The sequence below is a fragment of the Solanum dulcamara genome, chromosome 3 (genome assembly GCF_947179165.1).
Source record: "Solanum dulcamara chromosome 3, daSolDulc1.2, whole genome shotgun sequence".
Lineage (NCBI taxonomy): Eukaryota > Viridiplantae > Streptophyta > Magnoliopsida > Solanales > Solanaceae > Solanum > Solanum dulcamara.
In genome coordinates, this window is record NC_077239.1 from 8,526,632 (window position 1) to 8,539,166 (window position 12,535).

Sequence of the window (12,535 nt, forward strand, 5' to 3'; positions counted from 1 at the left end):
ATCAAAGAGAATACACTTTCATTTACTTATTTATTTTCTCAGAAAACGTGCAACCAACCTTTCCTTCCCGCTTCTTCCTTGAGATTCGATCTCATAGAGTTCAATTCCCGTTCTCAACCCATGAACAATATGAGCTCGAAACTTCCTTCGTAACTCCCGGAACTTCTTCGTAGTGGCTCCCTTATAACTATTTTCATCTTGAATCTAGCACCCTTACAAGGTACTATTCCTTATAAAAGAATTTTACGAAAGCTGACACCCTTGATGCGTGATAGCTACGTAATATCCCTAATTTCATCCTTTTTGAAAACACTATTGACATAATCTTCTAGATTATTTCTCTACTTAATTTAACTTCTTTTTAGGATAAACCATAAAAGTTCATTATTCACTTATTCGCCATTAATAAACGAAAAGAAGATTAAAGTGCTTATTTTTAATTTTCAAGTTGCTTCTTGGTTAAACTATTGACTTAGAAAATTATTCTTTTATATCAAAAAATGATAGCGTCTAAAAAGTCCTTTTCTTAAGAAAGAAATTGTGTGACGATGAAGCCTTAGAACTATAATGGATTTGCTTATGCAATACGTCTCTTAAAAAAGTATACATCTTAAAGCCCTTTTTTAACTTTTGGACGTGTTTGTCTAATGCTAACTTTAAGCCATAAAGCTCTTAAAGTCAGTCAAAAATGAAAAGTTATAATTTCTAACTCTTTTTTTCTAAGTGCTTAAAATAATTTTCTTTGACCATAAAAATTACTTTTATATCTCGTATATTTTAATTAAATTTCCAAACTACCCTTTTATTTTTTTAACCCTAAAATTCACATCATTTTCCTCATTTAAGCACTTTTATCCAAACACTCAACTGCTTATTTATAAAAATAACTTTCAGTACTTCAAAGTTCTAAAAGCACTTCATACATAAAAGTTACTTTTTTAAGCTCATCCAAACGGGCTCTTAATCATTATATTTTCATGTTGTATGTTTAATCATTTAGGATAGTAATCTTTTTTCAATAAATATTCTCTTTATTTATGTGTAAATACTCTTCACTTAGTTTTTCTATGCATTAATCAATATTTATTACTTTCAAGAAAAATTATTGCCAAAGGCAAAATGAGAAAAATATACTTAATTATTTTATGATATTTTAGAATGACAATTAATTTGAATTATCTATTTTTAATAAAAATGACATATAAAATAAATCGGAGGGAGTAATATAAATAACTTTAAAATACAATAATTGAACTTTAGTATTATTAAAAATATTCCATAGTATATCCTTCAGATATTTAATTTGTTTTGGAACATGTCATATTCTCATAAGCAATTTATAAGGTGGAAATTAGTCTGACATCATTAATAATTATCTTTAACTACTCATAACCAGTTTGTGTAATTAAGGATATTTTGTCTATCATCTATAAGGTGATACTGTTTAGTTTAAAAGTAGTTATTGGTCTTATAAACCCAAACCCAATTAATAAACTCCCATGTGTTGTTTGTCTTGTTTTTGGAATCTATGTTCTGTATTTCTTTCGATGAAAGGAACAAATAACTGTATTTTGTTTGCCCAAAAAAGATACAATTAAATTTATACGTGAGATTTAAAGAATATATTAATTGAATCGATCGAAATAATGAAATATATAAATAATAAAATTATAAGTAATTGTGAAGCTAAAATAAATGATTGAAATAAAGAATAATAAAGAATATATAACTTGTGTTGACCTGATTTGGGGGTGATATTCTTAATAAAAATATACGACTTGATAAGAGCTCTTAGCTGGTATACAAGTAGTGTCAGTAAAATAGACCCATATTTTGGTAACCTGCATAATTCGCCCGCTCATATTTTAGTGGATTGGATGAGTGATTTTTTATAGTAAAAATTACTTAAAAGAGTTTTTTTTTTAATAAATAATTACTGATTTTAGTGATATTTTTTATTTATTATCATTTATAGCAATACTATGATAAATCTGCACTATATATTAAAAGTGAATTATGCATGTAATATAAATATATTATAAGTGTTTTAAAAATATATTATGCTTGCTTAGTAAAATATTGACACAGTGTATTATAATTATATTAAAGTATGTAATAAAGGTATTACCTATCAATAAAATTTGTATTATAGGTGTTTTATAAATTGTTTTTTGTAATATATATTAAAACTATATTATAAATGTATTATAAGTGTTCAACAAAAATAAAAATGTTATTGCTATAAATGATAAATATTTTATTAATATAGTATATCTATGTAAGTTTTCCTTTTTCATATAAGTAAAATATGAGTTAAATTTATATCCAACCCATAGAAATATGGGTATTTATGGGTAAAATATGGGTAAAAATATTTTCAAATCAATTTATTTTCCTCAAATTCAAGAAAAATGACCTATCTCCCAATAATAAGGAAAACATTTTTCAAAAGTTTTTTTTTCAACCTCACACCTCAACTTTCTACCCTAGCCCAAGTCTCGATTACCGATTCTCCATATTAATTCGAAATTCAAAATCTGACTCATGATTCTCGATTCAAGACTCGGCTCCCAATTTTGATTCGAAACCCAAATCTCTAATTTAATGTCGGGTCAAGATTGAATCCCGATTTGGATGTCGGGTCTTGAGTCAATGATTCAAGGTTGAATCTCGAATCGAGCCCCGAGTAAGGTATCCGGGTGGGGTTCCAAATCGGGTCAAGAATCAAGGTGAGTTTTCATATCAGGTGTCGGGTTCGGCTCTCGAATTAGTCATCAATATCGGGTGTCAAGGTTGAATTCTGATTCAAAAGTCGGATCCTAGATCAAGTGTCAGAGTTGGATTCTGATTCAATATTGGGTCCAGGATCATATGTCGGAGTCGGATCCCTATTCGAAAGTTAGGTCCAAAATCGGATATCGAAGTCGGATCCTAATTCGAAAGTCGGATGTTATAGTCGGGTGCCCTAACCCAAATAATCTCTACATTTGGATGAATGACCACTGAACAGACCCTAGCGATGAAACCTCTTAGCGCCACCCTATCTAGCATGTCGGATATCCTCAATCATCCTAACATGATCGATAATACTCTAAAATGTGTCACCTGAAAACACATGAGAGGTTGTGGCCTCTTGAAGATAACTGGTGAACCTCTTCACCAACTTACGAATCCGCTTGAACTCGGTAGGAATACTCGACATAGCATAACGCGACAACTCATGAAAATGAGCCTCGTACTCAGAAACTGATAGAGAATCCTTCTCCAATCTATCAAACTCATCTTTGCGTTGATCACGAAGACTATATGGAACAAACCTCTCAAGAAACACCTCAATAAACTACTTCCAACTCATCATAGGAGAATCAATATGCCTACGAGCAAGAAATGATCTCCACCAATCCTTGACCACTCCCGCAATCGAAAAAGAAGTATAAGAGACTCCATGTGCCTCTAAGATACATGGGTTGAACAACTTGTCCTGGCACTCAGTCAAAAAGTCATAAGCATCATCACCAGTCATACCATCAAACATAGGAGGAAATAATCTAACGAATCTCTCAAAACTTTTCTGCACAGACATAGAAACATTAGTAGGAATAGGTGGAACCATATCTCTCGGAGGAATGACAAGTGAGGCTAAATAGATACCCAAGATCTGAAATCCAACGCTCAAGGTCTAACTGACCATTTCCCCATTTCTTCAATCTGATGCTTCACATTCTCATACTCATAATCGAGTTTGGGTGGGGCCTCGTTAGATCATCCTCGAGCAAGTATTACCCTCTCAAATCCGACCATTACCTTTAATACGAAAATAATATATTAAAGGATTACAACACTTGATTTAACAACACGCACAATAGGATTCAATGAAAGTAATTTTCCTATTAAGTATCTCATAGCTTCTTAATAATAGATACATACGTCTACACCAGACTCTTCTAGACACCCTACTCTTAACTTATGAAATGTGTGAACCTAGTGCTCTAATACTAATTTGTCATGACTCAAAAATTGAAGTTGTGATGGTACACACCCATAATCTCAATCAAGTGTGTAAGACGGAGAATAAAACTCAAGAATCAACTCAAATATTGCGGAATAAAAGTTAAGTAAACATACAAGACTACTAGAATGAAGTCAAGCCATAAACAAAGAAAAACTGAGACATGAAAAAAAATCTCTAAAACCTGATATCATAAGCATAAAGAGCATTTATTACATCACTAGAATCTGAAATACAACTTAAGTCTTTGAAATGAAAATAAAGATTGTAAATGATAGATGAAGTCTAGCGGCGATTAGGAAAGCAAGATCTCACCACAATCAGAATATACACAATTAGCTAGATCCTATCAATAGCCATGAAAAACATCCTAACTATGATTTGGATCAAAAAGACAACGGAAGTAGGGATGAGTACAATTCACATGTACTCAATAGGTTTAACCGACTGAGTGTAAAGTAGATAATCCGAACTTAAAATAAATTATGAAATGCTTTCACCTGCATATAGAAAAGTCTCATTCTGACATCAGTGCCACCAATTTATTTAAGAATGGCGCGAGTAAAGTAAACAGATAAAACTACACAGGAATACTCATGCAATGAAATGATAAAATGATGTGGTGGAATCAAGATTATCGCACAACCTGTCATATACACCTTTCTGAGCCTCTAGCTCCCAAAAAAAGGATCCATGGAGGAATTGCAATCCATATAACAAATCTCATGATCTCAATATTTCATAAACTTGCCACCTAACCGTCACGACCCAAGCCTAGGGCCTAGATGTGACATGGCGAATGAGGAACCCGAAAGTATCTCAATCAAGCCTCTTAGCATTCTTTTAGCCTTTCATAGGTAATGATGATAAATAAACAAGCGGAAATCATAATAGTAAATCTTCAACTTACATATGTCCAGCAATACCTCTAACTATTAGATTTAACGGGGCTAAGACAAGTCCCTAGCTCACCCTCAATCATAATAGAAGAAATGTCATAGTAAAATATCTTAACATATCATAAACTAAAAAGATAAAGGAGTATTGTTCCCGGAACATGGGAACTCACCAAAAGTAGTCTCCAATGGAATATCAACTAGCCACGTGGAGGAGAACGAGGAGGAACACCGATCCCTACATAGTGATATCATGTAGGCAAAAGAGTATGCGTTAGTACTTTGAATGTACTAAGTATGTAAGGATGCATGAACATTGAGGAAACATTAAAATATTTATGTAATATGGAACATAATTTAATGTATGCATAATAAATCATATAGATATCCTTTAAAACATTCATTTTGTGGGAAATTAACCATAACCGACATTTAAGACCATGCGAGCTATTACATGGAATCCAACATAACCCCTTACGTTGGCCGGGGAGACTACTTGCCAGGTAGAACTCCGTCAACTTCATTCATTTCTTTAACTTTAACTTTAAGGGTTATTTATGGATCCATTAGCCTAAGCCTACAAGGTCTCCTATGTTGGCACATAGTTAATGAGACAAGGGGTTGCTACTAGGATTCCCTTACCGAATCCCACCTCAATGACCCATTCGGTGCTAAGTCAATCCCACAGAATAGTTTAATACTTTAAAATAGTCATAACATATAGCTTGAGAATTCAAAACATCATATTCGGTAGAATAGCTCATTAAAACATTTGGTAATTCAAATATGCAAGAATTTTCCTTATTGCATAAAGAATCCATCATTCATATCATTTCATCATTCTTTTATTTCATAATACTCCCTTTTGATCATAGATATTTCTTTTATAAACATTCATTTGGAGTCAAAGCTTTCAAGTCAAACTTTATTAAAAACATAGTAAAACTAGGTGGGTTCAAATCACTTCAACTTGAAAACATGTATGTAAATAAATATACATAAATACTTTAAAATTCATTAATTAAAAATCATGCTTTAGACAACCCACCATGAATTTCAAGAACCTTTAAAGAGATAAATAAATAAATTACTTGCAATTTATCAATTCATACATATAAAATTATGTTGTATCAAAATAGACCAATAATCATTAGTTTAACCATGATTCATAATATTAAGTAAAAATAAAAATTACCATAAGAAAATATTACTTAAAATCAAGAGACTTAATTGAAAGATTTTTGTACTACATGGGTGGAAGAACCCATGGATTAACACCCACATGACTTAGAGTAAAGCATAAAGAAAATAAACATAATTTATCATATAATCAAAATAATTTAGGCATGAGAGTGGAAGGAATACTCTCATTGAAACCTTACATACCTGGAAACCGAAGCTTTAGTTGGTACCGGAAGACTTAATGAACACTCTTGAGTCCTAGCTTCTCTCCTCGCCGGAACGTTTTGTGTACTACCCGGAATATATGAATCACCGGAATAGTATTTCTTCACTGCTAAGAACTAAAACTATATTTGAGAATGTGTAAAGAAGTGTATAGAGAGAAGATTTGCTTGAGAAAGCTTGATGAATAAAATGAGGAAATAAGGTGGGTATTTATAGGTGGGAAAGAGGGACCTAACAATAAATAAAATAATTATAAAAAAAATCTGAAAATTTAGTGGAATATATTGATGTCATGGATGATGTTAAATAGAGGACAATTTATGTCATGAGTGATGTCAAATGTATCTAGATCTTTCTATGGTAGGTGAAATGAGTTATTTTTGACAGAATACTCTTTTTGGGAGCTGCGTTTGAATAAGATAAATTCCTTATTAGGATTTGGTATCTTCATAAGAATTGTAGATATGGAAGTCTAGTTTCATATCTTCAAGAATCAACCAATTTGGATAAACCTACAGAGAGATATGATTTTTCTTCTATAAACACTCATTTCCATCACAGCATCCTACCTTACAAAAATTAATTTATTTGACCTACTTAACCTCCGAATCTTAAAATATGGTCTTCATAAAAGTTGTAGGTAATGATCTTGTGGTTACTCAGAAATTTGAATCACTCAATTTAGATATTCCTATGAAAAGTTATGCCCAAAATACAGAGTTTGTATCATGTTTAGGCAAAAATTAAAACATCATATACAACGTTTTTAGGGGATGTTACACTAACTCGTGGTCAAGGATATATATAGATAGATAGATATAGATATAAGGTGTCCCACTTTCTTTATCAAAAATAATATTTCCACAGTTCTCAACTTCTCATGAACAATGATATGATAGTGAGGATGAATGCAATATAACACATACAATACAAAGGCATAATCAACTCAATAGATGCATAATAAGAGCTAAAATCCTCAAATCTAATTAAATCATGATATACGCCTCTCATGGCAAAAGTAGTGAAATAAATCATTTAAAACATGCATTTATCTTTTAAAAACGTTCATTACATGTTAAGAAGTGATAAAACTCATCTCAAGCACTTCTCTCAGGCATTTCACATCAACACATAAGAATAATTAGCTCAAAACCCCTCTCGCGAGCAATCTCATGGTTCACATGATCTCAAAGAAAATAATAATATCACATACGACCCCAACATGGGCTAATCACAACAAATAAGTCCCCACATGGGAAAATAGCACAATAAACAAGCCCCACACGAGCGAAAATAACAAAATTCATAACTTACAACACCTAAATCTCATGGTACGATCTCATCTCATAGCCTACTTCATAAGAACGATTAACTATCCAACCCAGTCTAGAAGAAGGATAAGTCAAAAACTTCACCCGAATCACTCTATCTGAGCTTTTTCTTTAATCAACAACTCTGAAATGATTCTCAACTATCAAAAATGGAAAATATTCATCAAAAGGGTTCCAACGATACCGATATTGCTAAGGTAAATCATCTAAAAATTTCTTTAAAATTGAATAAGTCAAAATTAAAATTTTATTTGAAAATAATGTTCTACAAGTAAAAACAAGTTCGTGGTTGAAAAACACATTAAAATTGAGTAAAAATCGAGCTCTAAATCAAAGAATTACTAATTTTTTAACTTGGAAAAAAACTCTAGAACTCACATGTAAATGCGGTTTAAAACGAAAAATTTTAAAAACCCTCGTCAAAATCAATTTACCCACAATATAAGAACCTTAAATCCCAAAAATTAATGAAATCCATTCCAAATCGACTTTCAAATCAATAATTTTTTATTTCTCTATTTTGGATTTAAAATCTCCACTTTGTGGATAGAAATCATGAAATATGAAAAAGATATTCTTGAAAAACGTGTAAAATAAGGTTAGAAATACATACCCAACAATTATAGGAGAAAAACACATCAAAAATCATCTCAAGCGGAACTTTTCTAGCTCCTAAAATGTTAAATTATGAAATGAGTTATGATAGATTTTTAACTCACCAATTTCATCACTAAAGTCAATTTTCCATCGCTAAAAGCTTATTTTTCCGTCCAAAAAGTGTGTGCCAACAACCTTCAAAATATTTTTTTTGAAACTCATTCAGAATCTTATAAATATGAACCAATAGTACAAATTGATCATAAAATATATTTCAGAGCCAATGAACTCACTGAATTTCTGGAAAAAAAGATTGTTATGACCAAAATACCCTCTCGAACCTCTTTTTCGGCCTAAACTTCCAATTTCTAGCCTAAACGGCCAAAAATACAACTTAAGGTCGTGGGGCTCTAACCAACCATTCTACTAGACCAAATTCGACGTTCCAGACTTAACAAAACTGACAGAATCATCATCCGATGCTCGAATCTTATAATATTAATCAAAGTCAACTATATCAATGTAACTTAACTCAAGATGCTCAAAATCACCAAAATCTCACCTAATCGCATCGAGAACCACGCTAACCAATCCTACATTACGTAATAAGCATGAAAACTCTAAGAGGAAGGGCAAAAGGGTCATTTTACACACAAACATAATTTCTCATGAAATGAGATATTATAGAGAGTTAGGGTCGGGTCCCAAATCAAATATTGTAATCGAATTCCAAATTTATCGTCGAGGTCGGGTGTCGGGGTTGAATCCCAATTTGAAAGTCAAATTCTGAATCAAATGTTGGAATCAAGTCCCAATTCAAAAGTTCGATCTCGATCGGTAGTTGAGAGTCGGGGTGGGGTCCCGATTTGGAAATTGGGTCCCGAATTGGATGTCTGGGTAAGGTCTCGGATTGAAAATCGAGTCCTATATCAGATGTTGGGATCGAATTTCACTTTGAATGTCGGGTCTCGATTTAAATCCCAGATAGAAGTCGGATCCCTTGTCAAATGTCGGAATCAAGTCTCGAATCAATCATTAGGGTTGGGTATAGATGTCGGGGTCAGTATGGGTCCAGCTTGAATGTCGGATCTAGGATCGATAGTCGGATAGTAAAGAGTTAAGGTTGGGTCCCAAATCAGGTGTAGGGTTTGGATCTTGAATCGATCATCAAGGTTGGGTATCAGGGTCTTATTCCGATTTGGAAGTTAGGTCCTGGGTCGAGTGTCAGGGTCAGATCCAGATTTAGGTATCAGAATCGAATATCGGTTCAGATAATGGTCACGAGCTGGGGGTCAGGGTTGAATCCCGGTTCAATATTTTTCATCCATGAAAAGATTAAAATATTTTCTCCATATTGAATTTTAAAGTAGAGTACTACTCATGAAAATATGGGTAAACTAGTAATTTACCCAATCCATTTGTTACCCAACCCAATTTTACCCATATAAAATATGGGCGGGTTGAATTCTTACCCATTTTTTGTTGATCCATTTTCAACCCGTCCAAATTTGACCCAACTTGTCCATTTGCCACTATTATACACAAGTAATGATATTGCTAAAAAGAAAAATAAATATGCTATATTCAAATTCAAATAATTACAATGTGATGGTGTAGCTACTTTTACAAGTAGGAATCCTCAGGAGCTGACGGTTAAGGATTATACCCTCTTCTCATGTTAAATGACCAATTAAATGACATTTAAGAGTAAAAAAATATTGTCCGATGATACTTCTGGAATAGTTATATAACAGCTAGTGCCTCTTGATGATCTTACCTCTGCGAGGTCGGAATTGATCCAGTGACACTCCTGAATCGTTGGTTCCCGCAATATTAGTATTGTTCTTGCTTTCTTTCACAATCATCATTTAACATGGCCATGTGTCTGATTCATTTTTATTCGATATAGATAGTTCCCATACTTTTTGTATCAAAATTTTTCTTTGTCAGTGAACGTAAATGATATGATTTTTTACTCAAAGAATTTTGTACCTATATTTTGTCTCCAAATTGTATCTTCCTTGAGAAGGAAATGAAGTGTCGTTTACAATTAATGCATTTAACATAGTTCATTCGTTCCCATCATATTCAAGATACATAGTTATGTGCGATTAGCTTCTGCGAGGCTTTTCAATTTTTTTTGAAGAGTTATGATTCTAATCACAATCTACATGAGGCACATCATTGAACTTGCACTTCACGTACTCTGTCTATGGCCCTACTCAACCTAAGATCTTTAAACTCCAAAGTCTGTCTCCACACCTCCTGCTTGTCGTTAACTCCGTTGTGTATCTTGTCAATCGGTACAACAAGACACCTCCCCTTGAATGTGTCGGTCAATACATCCATTGTCAAAGCAAATAAAAAAGGATAAGTACCGATCTCTGATACAATCCCATCATGACTGGAAAGTGACCCAACTCTCCTCTCACTATCCTCACTCGAGTCTTAACTCCAAGATACATAGTTATGTACGATTAGCATCTGCGAGGCTGTTCAATTTTTTTTTGAAGAGTTATGATTCCAATCACAATCTACATGAGGCACATCATTAAACTTGCACTTCATGTACTCTGTCTATGGCCCTACTCAATCGGTACTCTGTCCACCGACCGGTATCAGCTGTTGGACCACTTTCTGAAAAAGTGGCCCATTTTTAGTTGTTTTTTTTTAAAAAAAGTTCCTTACAAAATATTTTCTATAAATACATATAACATTTCATTATTTTTTCCTACAACAATCATCTAATTCTCTCTCAATTTCTCAATTTTATCTTAAAGTGATAGCAATCTTTGATTATTTTTTGCAATTACAACATCAAGTGAAAGTTTTCAACTTTCAAGTGTTCAACATTTCATCAATTTTACGATTCTTTCTTTGATTCCAGCAATTTAATATAATCGTTCCTTCTCTTGTTTTTATTTAGTATATTAATTCTTGTATATTTAAATATTTTATTTTTGTACTTATAATTTTTATTATTTTAATTTACATAATGGATAGATTAAAAAAAGTAGGTCAAAGTATTAAAAATTTGTATCCCGAAGATAGTAAGAAAAAAAATGGTTCTGGTAGAGATAGTACAAGTAGATTTTATTGTCATATGCCTGAAGCGTCACCTAGTGAATTTGGAAAAATAGATGTAGGTGCACATAATATGAATGAATATGAATATCAAGAAACTTACGGTATAGAAAAACCAAATGAATTTGAAGTAAAAATAAAATAAAATAATAACGATAATGATAATAATGAGGATGAGGATGATACACCAACTAGTCCTATTGTTGTTATAGGTAATGTGCAATCTAAAACTAGTAATCTTCCTCCACGACATATAAAAGAAAGAAAAAAACTAGTTTAGTATGGCATTATTTTGATCGAATAGCCGAAACAACTAAAGCTCATTGTAAAGCTTGTCAAACAATTTTTGAACATAAGTCAGGGGTAATAAAAGTGGGACGAATCAATTGATTAGACATCTAAATAACGAGCATATTGGTTAGAGAGCATGAATACAACAACCTGGGGTGTTACTAGACCAATTTAAGGTAGATTAAACCCACATATGGAAAAATTAATTGGGACGTATAATAAAATGAGGATCATGAAGAGTTAGCAAAATGATAGTTTTGGGTTGTCTACCTTTTTCATTTGCTTCTTTTGATGCTTTTATTCATTATATACAATCAGTTTACAATCATATGTTTACACGTATTCCTAGAAGTATTTGTAGATCAGATAATTTTAGACTTCATGGACAATATGTATACTATTTACGTTGATTATTAACAAATCTTCTATGTAGAGTTTCACTTACTTTGAATCTTGGTCGTGCTATAAATATAAATGATTATTTAATTACTACTTGTTATTGAATAGATAGTGATTTTGACATGCAAAAACGTATTTTAGCATTTCAATATGATGAAGATCGTAGAAATACTGCATAAGTTATTTCTGATTTTATATCAATGGTTGTAAAATATTATGGTCTTGAAAATAAAGTTTTATGTCTTTCTTTTGATAATGCATCTAATAACACTGTTGCTATTAATTCTTTAAAAACTGAGCTTAATCCCCCCCCCCTCTTTAGCGTATATTTTTCATATTAAATGTGTTTGTCATATATATAATATAATTATAAAAGATGGTCTTTATTTTTTTTTAGCCAATAATTGAAAAAGTTAGGAATGCAATTGGTTTTATTCAAGGAAATAATAGAAAAGCTAGACTTAATGAAACTAAAAGAAAATGTGAGGAAAATAATCTTAGACCAAGATTAATGTCGAAAG